Source organism: Macaca thibetana, chromosome 14 (assembly GCF_024542745.1).
Source record: "Macaca thibetana thibetana isolate TM-01 chromosome 14, ASM2454274v1, whole genome shotgun sequence".
Taxonomy (NCBI): domain Eukaryota; kingdom Metazoa; phylum Chordata; class Mammalia; order Primates; family Cercopithecidae; genus Macaca; species Macaca thibetana.
The window spans coordinates 94,746,958-94,764,027 of record NC_065591.1 but is presented as its reverse complement, the minus strand read 5'-3'; the positions used below and the strand labels follow the sequence as shown (position 1 = coordinate 94,764,027).

The 17,070-nt window shown below is 40.0% G+C and overlaps 1 pseudogene; it reads left to right on the top strand.

The window, feature by feature from the left end:
- The first annotated feature begins 6,353 nt into the window (after nucleotides 1-6,353).
- On the top strand, nucleotides 6,354-7,359 carry LOC126936368 (casein kinase I-like; annotated as a pseudogene).
- The last annotated feature ends 9,711 nt before the right edge of the window (nucleotides 7,360-17,070 follow it).

Here is a 17,070-nt window from a genome sequence, read left to right as displayed (position 1 = left end):
GACTAACACAGGAACAGAAAACTAAACACCTCATGTTTTCATTCATAAGTGGGAGTTGAACAATGAGAACACATCGGCACTGGGACAGGAACATCACACACCAGGGCCTATTGGCAGGTGGGGCAAGGAAAGGGATAACATTAGGAGAAATATCTAATGTAGATAACGGGTTGATGGGTGCAGCAAACCACCACGGCACATGTATACCTATATAATAAACCTGCATGTTCTGCACATGTATCTTAGAACTTAAAGTATAATTAGAAAGGTAGAAAGAAGGAAGGAAGGAAGGAAGCAAGGAAGGAAGGAAAGAAAGAAAAGAAGAAAAGAAAGGAAGGAAGGAAGGAAGGAAGGAAGGAAGGAAGGAAGGAAGGAAGGAAGGAAGGAAGGAAGGAAGGAAAGAAAAGGAAGGAGGGGGGAGGGAGGGAAGGAGGAAGGAAGGAAGGAAGGAAGGAAGGAAGGAAGGAAGGAAGGAAGGAAGGAAGGAAAAAGAAAAGAAAAGAAAAGGCCTGCAACCTGTTATTCACATTCAGACTACCCAAGATGTGTCTAGAAATTAGTCATGCACCTGGCTGAATTGCAACAGTTGAATGCTCTGCCCCACCCAGATGGTAACAGGAATGATAGTAGTGAGTAGTGAGAAATGGGTTAGAGACCAGTGAGGAAAGTTGGTGGAGTGTTCAAAGTAATCTAACTCCACTTGCCCAATGCCTCCCTTCAAAGTGCTTCTCATTAATGGATTCCATCAGATTCCTCTGATTCTTTAAAATAATCCTCCCTTTAATTCAGTTTGACATTCCAATCAAATGGAAAGATTGCCTTCCAATCAAATGGTTCCTGATGAAAATGATCACACTGTTCTCCCGTTTGTCTTGCACTTAAAGACCCAGCTCAGGGATTATCACCTTTGGGGATGTTCTGAGACCTTGCCAACTCTGCCCACTGGCTGTGTTCATTCCTCCTTTTATGTGCTTCCATTTACACACAGCACACTGTAGCTGTCCACTGAAATGCACCCCACATGGGCACGTTGGACGATGCCCAGCATCAAGCCCCTGACTTAGTCAATGCTTATTAAACTTTTGTTGAATGAATGAATAAGTTTGGCAAGGCAGCAATGTTTGATCCTTGGTGTGAAGAAGTAGTAGAAGTCTATCAGGCCAAGTGTGAAGAGGAAAGAAAGAGCATAGGCAATGGCATTAAGATATGAGAGAACATGTCATATCTAGGAAATTACAGGGTTTGATTACAGTAGGAAAGATGGTCTTTTCTGAGTTATAGTGTAGAGGGAAGAATATGAAGTAATTTTCTAATTATGAGGTTATGAACATTAAATTTCATTAAATAAATATAACAATTGAGAAAATTATCCTCAAAACCCATTAATCAATTAATTCAGTCATGAATAATTATTCAGTTTTAGCAGCAAATCTATTTTGAAAGTAATCAGATTATCAACAACAAATTAAACTGTTAGCATACTTCGCTAATTTACCCTGCGCAAAAAGTAAATGTCTAAAGCATTTCTGAAATAGAATAAAGGTGCTTCATAAAGGGGCAAAAAATATTGGCTATAAACACCCTGGCCTTTCAAGAATTTACCAAAGAGAGGTACGTGAGGATCCACATAAGTCACGTAATCCCTGTAGGTCAGTAGAAAAAAGAGTTGCTCTGCGGAAGATTCCGCCCTGGGGTACGGTCCTCGTAAGTGACAGATCACAGCATAACAGGAAGCTGATTCTTAATATAACTATATTCATCAAGAATCCTCATGATTAAGGGAACATTTTAACTTTCCTAAGATAAAACTAAAGGTAGGAATTATGATGCACGACTTCCTGGCCATGATTTATGCAACTAAGGAATCTGCTGCCTTTGCATTTATTCTTAGAATCACATTTAACTCATGGCAATGAAAGTGATGATGATGACAATGTAACACTTTATCATATGGCTGCCTCTCAGGCAAGATTCCAAAATTAGTAAAGAAGGTAACTTATTGTGTTGGTTCATGATGTTCATTTAACAGAAAACTATATTCCAATGGACTTGCTTTACCTCATTGCATTATAACAATTTCCTCAAGAATCATATGTAATTTACATTCTAGAAAATCATTTAGTATCAATATTTAGTGTGTTGGAACATTCTAATCAAGACACTTGAGCCGCAGTTCCAAAAGTTTTGCTCCCAATGAAATAAAAGCAAATGAAAATTTAGGGGCTCAATTTCCTTATCTGCAATGTAAGAGGAATAAAATAGGTGATTTTAGGTGTCTTTCCACTCTAAGAGAAATCGACATTTATTGAGCTGCTATTATGTGACAAGCATGATATACGTTTGCATTTGGGGATTTAATTATCCTCAAAGCTGTCATGGTGGATATTGATGTTATTATTTCCACTGTATAGATGAGAAGACAGCATTAGAAAGGTTAACATACCCAAGAATACATGTCTCAAAAGTTGCAAAATCAGTTTTTGAATCCAAATCTGCCTTATACAAAATCAATTTTGTTTTCACATAAGAATGCTGTTTCCAGTTCTATATTCTGTTTCTGTGTACATCTGGTAATTCAACATTTGTAATCAAGCTGCTTAGAGTATAGTGAATGGGAGTATATAGAATTTGTAATACATGTATACAGGTAGTATTTTGATTAATATTCTAGAGACAAATTTCTTTTTTTAGTTCAAGAAAATGCCATAGACTAAGAAAATGAGTTATATGTCTGTGAATTCCTGTTTACCTTTTACTGCTGTGTAGTACCTGAGAATGAGAAACAGTCTTAAAGGTCAGAAGGCAGTAAAAACAACATATGTAGTCATTCAATTCGCAAAATACTTATCAGTTCAATTATATCATAAATAAATGGTGTAAGCATTATTATTTCCTTTTTGCCGATAACACCCAAGGTTACTCAGCTGTGATTCAAACCTATATCATTTAATTCCAAATTCTGCACTTTGTCTATCACATCCTTTGGAGAATACTTGAAAAATACATCCCCTACACATCCCCCTTCCACATACGAGATAACTATCTTCACTCACTACAACTAAAAAGCACTGAGATTGGAACGTGCATTGACTTTGGAACGAGACCTGGGTTTCAATTTCCATTCTGCCACCTACTGGAGTTTTGGAGAAGACAACGTATGAGTTTCCATTTTTCCTCACTCACACACTATAAGGATCCAGATCTGCGGGATCCTGCCTCTGGGATCCTGCCTCCCTAGGCCCACCTCACAACTACCCAAGGGGTCTCCAAGGACCTAGAAGTAGAGCATGGGTCTTTATGCCTGCTGGAAACAGCCCAGATGTTCCTCTTTCCAGTTCAAGGAAACCTCTCCCTCTCTCATGCCTCCCCAAAAACTTTTTCCTTTCCCCTCTTAGTTGAAGACATCTGACAACCTCTTCCTATGAGCTCAGGCTTTTCCAAAAGTTGGAAAGAGATAGTGCCTTCATGTAGACTTCAACTGAAGTCCTGAAGACAACTCTGAGACTCGGAGATACATAGTTCTTGGCAAAGTCAGGGAAAAATATATAGGAAAATATAATTTTATATCTCAATATATTATCCTATGACATACTCTGTCTATAGAATTATATGTATATATTCTTTTGCTGGGACTGTGTTAAGTACATTTACATATGTATAGTCACATAGACAGGTATATTTACAGATATTAAGTCATAAAGATCCAAGTGTGCAACAGGCACTGGTACCTTTTTATAGAAAGGCTGCGCTAACCTTCCATGTAAATAGTATGTAGATTTGCTCTTACAACGTCGACAGCAGGGCCCCAGGAGATCTTGGTAACAGAAGACACTGGGGGACCTGATGGGCGCTTATGACCTCAAGCTGAGCCTTAAAGCCAGGGAAGAAAACAAACAGAAGCTCTAGTTGTGTAGCCTTTAAGATAGAGTTTTCTGAGGGGTTCTGGCTCTAATCCTCAGAGATTTCTATAAAAATGATTTTGTCCCATGCATTGTGTCTATATACATTCTTCCACACCACCATAGGCATTCTATTTTTGAAAGCTGTGTGGCCTGGAAACCTAGTTTTCTTTCCCAAGACCACAGAGGAGAACTAGGCTGTGCCTAAAGATAGGGCACTGTCTTTTATCAACTTCGCTGCAGAACCCACAGAATCTAGTTGCAGGGTGATAGGCTAAGGCTCTCTCTGCATTTTACCTGAAATTGAATTCAGTTGAGAAAGCACACACAAAAATAAAAATAATAAAGCTAACTCTTATTTAGCATATATTCCGCTATTCTGTGTCAGAAACTATTTTCATTGCCATGATTTAAATGGGAAATAATACATTTATAGTACCCTAACTTCAAGGACCATTAATATGAAATAGGGAAGCAGAAGTTGATTTCCTTTTCAATTGATCTCTAGGATTAAAATCTTTTATGAGACAATTCAGAGAGTAGGTAATTTGGTCTCCTTTCTGAAATAGATTAAATCTCCAAAATTCTCCACAATGCAGTATGTGATTCTGAAACTGACTAGTTGCATGTCCTCAGCCTTAAGCCAAATCCCAACAAATACCTACTCATGTTCTGGTGTATAAAATGGCTTAAGAATCATTCACTTTTATCAGCTCCCCAAGACCCAACAAAGGACCCTCGCAGGCAGGGTTTATTGAAATAGTCCAGACAGCTGTCTAACCACACAGATCCTTGTAAGTCCCTCTCCACTTACCTCTCCAAGAATGCCCAACAGATATTAGTTATGCCAATACGACAAGATCTATTATCAGTAGTAAGAAGTGCCAGAAGTAAAAGAGTAGTAAAAAAGGACTTTGATTAAATTTGTTTTGACCATTAACAGATTTCTGGATAAATTGCTAGAAAGCACATACTTGTATTTTGAATCTTATTTTCCCTGTCTTTCATAATAATTTTGGAGATATATACCCACATAAATAGTCATTGGCATAATAGGAATTACACTTAAGATTTTAACAGCTACTTGAAGAAATAATAATTTATGCAATAATTAGGCTGCATCCATTTCATGAGCGAATTAACTTCTAAGAGTTAAATTGGTGTCTGATTACTTTTGCAATTTCTAGCCTTGCAGATCCCACCTACTCACTAAGTGGGAGTGAGCTCAGTCTACTTTCAATTTGTTCATACAAAAGTCCAGGGGATACTTGACTAACATGTTGTCCACATACACTGAGACAATCTGATTAATATATTTTCTTTGAGAGTTCACTATGGTTTCTTGGGTTTAACCATGTATTAGTCTGTTCTCACGCTGCTAATAAAAACATACCTGAAACCGGGTAATTTAAAAAGGAAAGAGATTTAATTGACTCACAGTTCCACATGGCTGGGGAGGCCTCACAATCCTGGCAGAAGGCGAACGACGAGCAAAGTCGGGATCTTACATGGTGCTAGGTAAGAGAGCATGTGCAGGGGAACTCTCCCTTTTTAAAACCATCACATCTTGTGAGAGTTATTCACTATCACGAGAACAGCACGGGAAACACCCGCCCCCATGACTCAATTACCTCCCACAGGATCACTCCCAAGACATGTGAGAATTATGGGAGCTACAATTCAAGATGAGATTTGGTTGGGGACACAACCAAACCACTTTAGCATACATAGTGACTATGCTTCCCCTCAGACTTGCAAAGTGAGAGAACTCTTACTGAAAGAAGGGACCCTTACCTTCAAAAGCAGTAAGTGCCACTTTTTCTATTCTATTGCGTGTAACCTAACATTTCCCCTGTTGAACAAGTTTCTACAAATCAACTGGTAAACCTTCGAGAATGGGCAGGGACACAATGAAAACATCAGCCTTTTTTTCAACGAATTACCTTCCATTAAGAGAATGAGGTGAAGATAAGGAAAATATGAAAAGGGTTTTAAGAAAGTGTAATGTTCTAAGAAAATTCAGAGTGAAACTATCAGGCTGGAGCTGGAGTAACAAGATGGCGGCGTCGGCAGAGGGACAGGGGTCCTTCCGGGCTGGAGCCACTGGCAGTGGTGGCAATGGTGGCAATGGTATCCCTGCCCTAGCTCACTGCACCCCGTTTTCCAGCCTGCACATTGCTGAGACAGCAAGGCAGTGGCGCCGCCCAGAAACAAGTGACCCAGCCTTGTAACTGCAAGAACTCCTTTACAAACTGAGTCTGGCAACAAGAAACCTGACTGAGCAGCGGTGATCAGGTTCCCCCTCAGTTAATTCTGGGCCGCGAATATGAGGGAGACCTCCGTGTTCCATGTCCCGTTTCCTGCCACCTTCCACCGTGGAGGAGCCCCAGAGACCTCCGTCCTTCTCTCAGAGGCATCTGGGCTTGGCCTCAGCCTCCATCTTCATCTCTCAGGATGGCAAGCAGCAGCGGATCCAAGGCCAAATTTATTGTTTCAGGGAAACATAAACTAGTAAGGAAGATCCGGTCTGGCTCCTTCTGGGACTTTTATCTGGCCATCAACATCACCAATGGCCAGGAAATGGCAGTGAAGCTAGAATCTCAAAAGACCAGGCATCCCCAGTTGCTGTAGGAAAGCAAACTCTGTAAGATTCTTCAAGGTAGGGTTGGCATCCCCCCCCCCACACGGTGGTAAGATCAGGAAAAAGACTGCAATGTACCAGTCATAGACTTTCTGGGACCTAGCCTCGAAGACCGCTTCAATTTCTCTTCAAGAAGGTTGACAATGAAAACTGTACATATGTTAGCTGACCAGACTATCAATAAAATTGAGTATGTGCATACAAACAGTTTTACACACAGAGACATTAAAACAGATAACTCCCTAAAGGGATTGGGCATCACTGTAGTGAGTTATTCTTTATTGATTCTGGTTTAGTCAAAAAATACAGCAACAGCAGGACAAGGCAACACATACTGTGCAGATAAGATAAAAACCTCGCTAGCAGTGCCTGATGTGCCAGCATCAATGCACATCTTGGTATTGAGCAGTTACAGAAATGACGTGGAATCCTTAGGCTGTTTTGATGTATTTTAATAGAACCGGCTTGCCATGGCAAGGACTAAGGTCCGCAACAAAGAAGCAAAAATATGAAAAGATTAGTGAAAAGAGGATGCCCACTCCTGTTGAAGTTTTATGTAAGGGGTTTCCTGCAGAATTTGCCATGTGCTGTAATTGCGGTAAATTTCCTGCAGAATTTGCCAACTGTAATCGCCGGCTACACTTTGAGGAAGTCCTGGATGAGGTGTATCTCAGACAGCTATTCCGCATTCTTTCTAGGACCCTGAACCACCAAAATGACTAAACGTTTTATTGGACAATGTTAAAGCTGAAAGTAGCCCAGCAGACCACCTCTTCCAGTGGGCAGGGTTAGCAGGCCCAAACCCCCACAGGTTTCTAAGCATGAGCTGAGGAACAGAAGAAGCAGAGCAGATGATCGGAGCTGCATTTTTTGCTGCTAGAAATTTTATTTCATATGTACACTAGCCAATGGTAGTTGCAACCATTTACTTGGTGTTAGGAACTTAATTTCAGTATGAACTGACTCTGGGCAGCACTGGTAATGCTGTATCCTGAATTGCAGCTGCTGTAATTGTGAATATTAACTGAGATAGTGAAATATGGTGTCGGGTTTTCTATTGCATATTTTTCTTTTTTCTTTTTTTTTTTAAATTTATTTATTATTATTATACTTTAAGTTGTAGGGTACATGTGCATAACGTGCAGGTTTGTTACATATGTATACTTGTGCCATGTTGGTGTGCTGCACCCATCAACTCGTCATTTACATCAGGTATAACTCCCAATGCAATCCCTCCCCCCTCCCCCCTCAACATGATAGGCCCCGGTGTGTGATGTTCCCCTTCCCGAGTCCAAGTGATCTCATTGTTCAGTTCCCACCTATGAGTGAGAACATGCGGTGTTTGGTTTTCTGTTCTTGTGATAGTTTGCTAAGAATGATGGTTTCCAGCTGCATCCATGTCCCTACAAAGGACACAAACTCATCCTTTTTTATGGCTGCATAGTATTCCATGGTGTATATGTGCCACATTTTCTTAATCCAATCTGTCACTGATGGTCATATTGCATATTTTTCAAGTGGAAAAATTAACTGAATGTTTGACTCACACAAATTAGTAGAGAAATAGGGCATATACCAATTTTTTTTGTTAAAACCTTTTTTTTTTAAACTATACTACTTTGAGATTTCATTTAAGAAGAATGAGATAAAGTCTTCAGCCACAGTTGTGACGGTTGTAAGTGCTCACAATTGTGCATTCTTAGCATTTTTCCATCCCTGGGGTTTGCAAGGTCTTCACTTAAAATATTCTTAAAATGGTTGTCCTGTTGTTTGAAAGCCAATTGATATGGTAGCCACCAAATATCCCATTGTTTGAGCCTATGAAAGACTCTGCCTGCTCACTTGTGCTAGAAATAACAGCATCCAAAGTGGAGATGTAAGAAAAACTGAGTGACTACTAGGTTATTCTTAGGACTCTGCATTAATTTTATAATGTTCTTTTTATTTAAAAAAGCATATTTGTCACAGAAATTTAGTTAACATCTTACAACTAAATATGTATGTATGTTGCTTAGATAAATGTAATCACTGTAAACATCTATATGATCTGGGATTTTGTTTTTATTTTGAAATGGGAACTTTTTTTGTTAACAAGTTCATTGAAAACTAAAAACTTTCTTTACAAAAAAAAAACCCTCCCACAAAGGGAGAAAGGTAATGGAGGACATTATCAGTGAAGTAACATTTAGACTGAGCCTTGCAGAATGGGTAGACTTGTATTAAGTAGAAATAGAGGAGAATAAAAAATATAAAAAAGCAGGACAGGTGCAAGGCACATTTGGGAAACAATGTAATTCACTTTGTTTGTAAGGGGGTAGGATGAGAGGGAAGTGGGATGGGTAAGTTATTTTTAGACCTGAGCATGGAAGGTCTTAAGTGCTAAAGTTGGTTTATCTCTATTTTGCCTTTTTTTAAATTAATTTTTTATTTCTATAGGTTATTGGGGAACAGGTGGTGTTTGGTTACATGTGTAAGTTCTTTAGTAATGATTTGTGAGATTTTAGTGCACCCATTACCTGAGCAGTATATACTCATTTTGTAGTCTTTTATCCTTCACCCCCTTCCCTTCTGAGTCCCCAAAATCCATTGTGTCTTTTTTTTTTTTTTTTTTTTTTTTTTTGAGATGGAGTCTTGCTCTGTGGCCCAGGCTGGAGTGCAGTGGCACCATCTTGGCTCACTGCAAGATCCGCCTCCTGGGTTCAAACCATTCTCCTGCCTCAGCCTGCTGAGTAGCTGGGACTACAGGTGCCGGCCACCATGCCCGGCTAATTTTTTTGTAATTTTTAATAGAGACGGGGTTTCACCATGTCAGCCAGGATGGTCTCAATCTCCTGACCTCATGATCTGCCTGCCTCGGCCTCCCAAAGTGCTGGGATTCATTGTGTCATTTTTATGCCTTTGCATCTTCACAGCTTAGCTCCCACTTATGAGTGAGAACATATGATATTTGATTTTCCATTCCTGAGTTACTTCACTTAGAAGAACAGTCTCTAATCTCTTCCAGCTTGCTGCAAATGCCATTAGTTCATTCCTTTTTATGACTGAGTAGTATTCCATCATATATAATAGTATTCCATCATATATATTATATATACTATATATATCACAGATATATATCTGTCACAGATATACTATATATATCACACTATATATATATATATCACACAGTTTCTTTATCCACTTGTTGATTCATGGGCATTTGGGTTGGTTCCACATTTTTGCAATTGCGAATTGTGTTGGTATAAACATGCATGTGCAAGTATCTTTTTCGTATAATTTACTTATTTTCCTCTGGGTAGATACCCAGTAGTGGGATTGCTGGATTAAATGGTAGTTCTACTTTTAGTTCTTTAAGGAATCTCCACACTGTTTTCCATAGTGGCTGTACTAGTTTACATTCCCACTAGCAGTGTAGAAGTGTTCCCTGGTCACCACATCCATGCCAACATCTACTGTTTTTGATTTTTTGATTATGGCCATTCTTGCAGGAGTAAGGTGGTATCGCATTGTGGTTTTGATTTGCATGTCCCTGATCATTAGTGATGTTGAGCATATTTTCACATGTTTGTTGGCCATTTGTGTATCTTCTTTTGAGAATTGTCTGTTCATGTGCTTAGCCCACTGTTGATGACATTGTTTGTTTTTTTCTTGCTAATGTATTTGGGTTTGTTGTAGATTCTGGATATTAGTTCTTTGTCAGATATATCCATTGTGAGGATTTTATCCCACTCTGTGGGTTGTCTGTTTACTCTGCTGACTGTTCCTTTTGCCGTGCTAGACAATGGACACTGCTGAAGCATTTTATTCATAAAAATAATTACAAATATTTTGTGTGTGTTCACTGTGTGCCAGTCATTGTACTAATTATTTTACATGCATTATTTTAGTCTCCAAACAACCATCTAAGGCAGGTGCTGTTATTATTTCCATTTTTTAGATGAGAAAATAAAAAGGTTGAATAATTGGTCATTTAGCTAGTAACTGGCAGAGCTGGCATTTGAACCCGGGTCTGTGATTTAGCAAGCTGTGCTAGGTAAGAGGTATATAAGGAGAAATAGGAGTCTTGGTTTAAAAGAAAATGAAACCAGATCTATCTAGATGGAAGTGTCCTGGTGGCAGTGGAAACTATGAGACAGGAGTTCAGGAAAACAGTAGGGCTCGAGTTTAGGAAGGCATTTTTTGTGGGGATGTTGGGTGAAGTTGTGGGAATAGATGACACTGTCCTGGGGAAATAGGGGCCAGAGATTAAAAGTGAAGACTCAGCCGGGTGCGGTGGCTCATGCCTGTAATCCCAGCACTTTGGGAGGCCGAGGCGGGCGGATCACGAAGTCAGGAGATCGAGACCATCCTGGCTAACACGGTGAAACTCCGTCTCTACTAAAAATACAAAAACATTAGCCGGGCGTAGTGGTGGGCGCCTGTAGTCTCAGCTATTCGGGAGGCTGAGGCAGGAGAATGGCGTGAACCCGGGAGGCGGAGGTTGCAGTGAGCCGAGATCACGCCACCGCACTCCAGCCTGGGCAACTGAGCAAGACCCTGGGCGACTGAGCAAGACTCTGTCTCAAAAAAAAAAAAAAAGAAAGAAAAAAAAAAAAGAAAAGTGAAGACTCAAAACAGGACGTTGGTGAATGGCTAAATTCAGGAGGAAGGAAAGGAAGGAGATGCCAGAAAAGGAGGGGAAATAATCAGAAAGGTACAGGGAGAAAAATAAAGTGCAGAAACTCCAAGCTGAGGGTTTCCAAGACTGAGCACTGAACGCTAAAAAGGACTGATGAAAATGTGAACTGAAGAAAAGCCATTTGACTTTTTTAAAATGGTGGGTGTTAATAGTAATGTTTGAAAATGTACTACAAGGGGGTGAGCTCAAGGTCAAGATCAAAGTTAGGTAATAAGGCTGATGATAAAGAGAAGTGACACTCAAGGAGTTATGGATTGCAACAATTGTTAGGGTTGTGCTCCTCCGTTTATTTCACAGAGCAGCCATGTTCACAGGATGAGGGGAAGAATCAGTGCCAAGTACAAGAAACACCCTTGAGAGAGAAGGGTATAATTCACAGGAGGGGACTGTGCAGTCTTATTGGTGATTTCATCAATAATTTTCTGTTAGAACTAAAAAATGCATCTCAATGTCAAGTATAAAAAGATGTCTGCAGGGATTAATCTTTTATATTAAGAGCTGAATGACCTGGTTTTGCAGCCAAAGACCTTTTTCAAGTTTCTGTCTCTACTGCTTGCTAGAGGAAACATCTTGGACAAAAGACTTAGTCATGGAAAGTTGTCCCAGTTTCTTCATCTATGAAATAGAAATAATAGTATCCACCCTACCCACAGGATTATTGTGAGGATAAAATAATTTTGTAAGTTAAAGGTATAGAGAGCCCAGTAAAGGTTAAATGTTATTTCTTTCAATGAGAACTCATAAGAATTGACTGATTCTTAGCCAGGCCTGGTGGTGCATGCCTGTAATTCCAGCCACTTGGGAGGCTGAGGCAGGAGAATTGCTTGAGCCTGGGAAGTGGAGGTTGCAATAAGCCAAGATCATGCCACTGCACTCTAGCTTGGGAGACAGAGTGAGACTCTGTCTCAATAGAAATAAAAAAAAAAGAAGAATTGACTGATACAATGAAAACCAGGTGACGAGCCCAATGGTCATCATAAATGATTATAACTTTAGGAGGCTAATGAGGGAGGATCACTTGAGGCTAGGAGTTTGAGACCAGCCTGAATAACATAGGAAGACCCTGTCTCTACAATAATAATAATAATAATAATAATAATAATTAGCTGGGCGTGGTGGCATACACTTGTAGTCCCCCAGTTGCTGTACGAAAGCTATAGTCCCAGCTACTTAAGAGGTTGATATGGGAGGATCACTTGAGCCCAGGAAGTGGGGGCTGCAATGAGCCGTGGTTATGCCACTGCATTCCAGCCTGGGCAACCAAGCAAGACTCTGTCTCAAAAAAGTATAATAATAAAAAAATAAAGAATTATAGCTGAGGCATGAATAGTTAAGAGTAATTAAAAATAACTGGGTGGTAGGCTTAGAGAACATTTCACTTTGTGAAAAACAGAAAAATTCTGCAACAATGGAATATAGTTTGAATTCTGAATCATGGACTAAAAGCTTTGCAGACCACACATGTGTGTATGTCAGAGACTCCAAACAAGCAAGTCATAGTCTGGGTACATGATAAAATCTCACAGGAAGCTTCCTCACATATTTCAGATCCATCTCAAATTCATATTCACAGATATAAGAGCTGAGAAAGGATGGTTTTGACAGGGCTGAACTGAGCTATGGTACGAGTAACATTCCCAGAAAGGCTCTTGGTTTGAATTTCCTTTAAAAGGAGATACAGCTGCAAAAATCTGTTTCACAAATGTGCTAACTATAAGCATTTTCCACAGTGTTTAATAAACTATGCAGATAAGAAAATATTATTGGCAAACACATTAATAAAATGCTCAAAATAATCAGATACTAAATGCTTGTAGCATGGCATGCAAATCACCAAAAATTAATGTGCTATGCTTCATATAAAATCTCCAGCAAGGCCAGATGTGGTGGCTCACGCCTATAATCCCAACACTCTGGGAGGCCGAGGTGAGAGAATTACTTGAGGCCAGGAGTTTGAGACTAGCCTGGCCAACATAGTGAGACCTCATCTCTACAAAAAAATTTAAAAATTAGTGGGACATGGTGGTGTACATCTGTGGTTCTAGCTACTTGGGAGTCTGAGGCGGGAGGATTGCTTGAGCCCAGTAGTTTGAGGTGCCTACACTCCAGCCTAAGCGACAGATACTTTATTTGTCTCTAAATAAAAAAATTAGTTAATTGAATCTCCAGTCAGTTGATATATCCAAATTCTTCCCATGGTAATTTTAAAAACTTTAGTCTTAGGAGAGTAAAAGACATAAAAACCTAGTCATGGGCATAAGACTTCTTATAAACAACTCAACCTAATGAGAAATAGACCCTTTATTTAAGTGTCATTTAAGTATCTATTTCTTCATTGATCTGTCAATTTATCAACTCATGTAACAATCATTTGCAGACACCTACTAAGTTGAGGTAGTATAAACTACAAATTCAAGAAGTTTGGTAAGGAAAATAAGGGAGATTCAGTGACAGCTTGAAGGGGAAGATTCTTTCAGGCCTGTGGGAACGGAGACATTATTGTGGACTTGAGGGAGTTAACGTGATAGTCCTCGTGTCTCCAGACACTCTCTCTCTGTTAGGAAAGCAAGATTTCTATCCCCAGAGTATGTATGTGTCATGTCTGGACTGCAGTGGCACAGAGCTGTGTTCAACGAGTGACTACCACTCTGCTGTGTGCCCTGGGACTCAGGGTTAAGTGATCAATCATTTCTACCTGGAAGGTAACCATGAGGACTAATGGAACCAGTGTGTACCAAGCGTCTGTGAAGTGTCTGGTCAATGGTTATCCATAAAGCTACTGTATGGCCACATGTAGGAAGAATACAGACGGTGGGGCAAATTTTTCCCACGTGTAACTCTCACAACAAAATAGCATTAAATACTTAATGTTTCTGGCTAAAGACCATTTCAAGACTTGCAGGACAAAAAAATAGGAAAAATATCTGACACTCAAATGGAGTTACAAAATTTAAAAAGCTGAATTCCCAAGCTTACAAAAATATGAAGCAAGACTGAAATTTCAAGACCGAGTTTAATATGGAAAAATATAAATATATTTGAGGACTTTCACAGAGCGGCCAGCATGAATCAACCAAGAAAACCATGGAAATAATTTGCCTGCCTGGAAATAGTCTGGAGTCAGCTGACACAGCCACACTCATGAGAGCCCTCTTATGCTTGTCATAAGGAGTAGAGGAATAATTTCAGAAATTACATTTAAAAGAGAATTATGGGGGAAGAAGATGCTCCCAGAGGAAATAAATAATCTGGATGTGAAGAGCAAATACAAATTTAACATGTTTTGAGCTTCTTGGAAACTATGCTAAGTCTAGGCATTGCTAGGATTTGGTAGGATTTAATCCCAAGCTTTCTGTTCTAAATTTTTGTTTTCTTTTTTACTCTCAAATAAATCACATGCTAGCACCAGCTGCAAAGTTACATATGTTGCATTAGAAGATCTTCCGTGAATACATAACTGCAAATTTCAGGATTCAGGGCCGTGTGAATCTAGGCTGGCTGCTTAACCAAAACTTAATTTAACTTTTTTTGCTTTTGAAACTTTTTTTGCTTTTTTTGAAAAAAAAAAAAAAAAAAAAAAAAGCTGTTTCAAGCAACCAGTTTCCAATCCACGTCAGCAACTGTGACATTTAATGAAACACCATGAGCATTTAGCATGAGAGCTCTGGACTCAGACGCCAGGGAGCTTTGCTAGAGAAGGGAGGACAAAGCAGGCATGATGTGGGGGCTTGTGTGGAACTCCAAGGCTCTATTTCCAGCTTCCATCAGAGAACTTCTGTTTTCATCTGGTTTTCAAGTTTGCTTTCCAAAAGGGATTTTGTTTAAGTAAAGGATACAGAAGTTTATAAAAGTTTGAAAACTCCTGGACTGTAGGATGTGCAGGCTCTTGCCAGATGGGACAGTGTAGGAGACTCTTCCAGGCTGACGTCTTATGCAACTTCCCGTCCAATCGCAGATGGTCAGGACGCTGCTTTCCTGAGTTAACCTATTAACTGACCCTTGTTTCCCAGGCCTCAGTAGAGCTAGGGGTGTAACCTCTTCACACTAACTAGATTCCCTCACAATCGAGTATATCTGCCACTCCTTGACTTTTAAGACATAGCCTATGTTCACCCTGTAATGTGAACAGCCCCTTTCACTATTTTCCTTGTCCATGCTGGAGTCACTACAGTGGCAATGTTCTTTGGTCTCTGCCCCACCCTCCCTCTGATGCCTGTGAGAAGGAGAGGATTTCCTTCTCGTGAGAACTTCTTCCTATTCCTCTTACCCTGTTGAAATTACGTTACTCCACTTAGATGAGGAAGTTGTGGTTAAATTATTAGAGAGGATACGATTTATTTCAAAACAATCCAAGATATATTGAAATATTGTTTATGAGTAAGATATCAGTCTTGGCGCAGCAACAAAACAGGAATCCATAAGGGGAGGAAAGTCTTGAAAAGCAAACCTGATACAATGGAAAAGGTGGGAGACACCATAAGGTGCTGGAGTGTTAAAACAGAGGCCAGGGTTTCTCCACTGTATGTTTCCAATAAATGCTTCCAAGGAAGGAGAGTGGGGCATGAGTGGAGGAGCTACAGAGATAGACCAACTTTTCTCACCAAGAATGCTACAGATTGGTAGTACCCAAGACAACTTAATGTGGAACGTAAGTATATGAATATACATCTTTCATTACAGAGCCATGTAGTTATTTTAATGGGCAGGAGATGCTAAATAAGATCTTTTGAATGGAGAAATGCATAAATATATGAATGAAGGCATACATGAAAGAATAAATAAATGCTGCCTAGCATCAAAGAGCAAAGATATACTCATATCAGGGGAAAAAAGTATGATTAAAAATAAGACCCCAGAGTCATGCTCAGTCTCTTTCCAACATTTTCATCATCTGGTACATTCGGACAGGTTTCAGAGAAGGATCCTATTTGTCCCATGATGATGATGGGCAAGGCCTACAGAGGGTGGGGAGTTATCTCATACTCCACCTGTGGATGAGGGGTCTTCTCAGGTAAGGCTCTTAAATCCTAGGCCTGAGTAAATTTTTTCAAATTTTATTTTAGACAGGGTCTCTCTCTGTTGCCTAGACTGGAGTGCAGTGGCACGATCACAGTTTACTGCAGCCTCAACCTCCCAGGCCCAAGTGATCCTCCCACCTCAGCCTCTTCAGTGGCTGAGACTCCAGGTGCATGCCTCTATGCTTGGCCAACTTTAAAAAATGTTTGTTTGTTTGTTTGTTTTTTATAGTGGTGGGGTTTCACCATGTTGCCCAGGCTGATCTTGAACTCCTGGGCTCAAGCGATTCCCCTGCCTCGGCCTCCCGAAATTCTGGGATTATAGGCTTGAGCCACCATGTCTGGCTCTGAGTAAAGATTAAGGGAAGCCGTGGTGCTATTGCAATAGGGTACCAGGCAGCTTAACAGAGGGAGAAGGGAACCTCAGAGAAACCCAAAGAGCCACCATAAAGTGAGTGCTGGAGGAGCTGAACTTCAGTCAGCACAGGTGATGAACAGCTATAAGGTGCGCAGTGTTAGTAATTCCACCCTCTGCCCGGGGAGCAAGGTATGTGGGGAAACCTGTAGCACTTTATGACCATCAGAATTAAGTCTTTTTTTAAAAGGTCATGGAGTATTCTTTGACCTGTGTATATAACAAGAGCCTTTCTCAAATCAGATAGAAATGAATTGGAGGAAACCACTGTTTACATGGCAGAGTGTGTCTCCTTCACACACGTCTTGTTTGAAGTTAATCATGACATTGCAACACCAGGTGATTCTAAGTGATCTGCTAGGAGTCACCATTTCTAATGATTGCTTAATCTATTCATAGCTAATCAAGAGGATGTTGTAAAA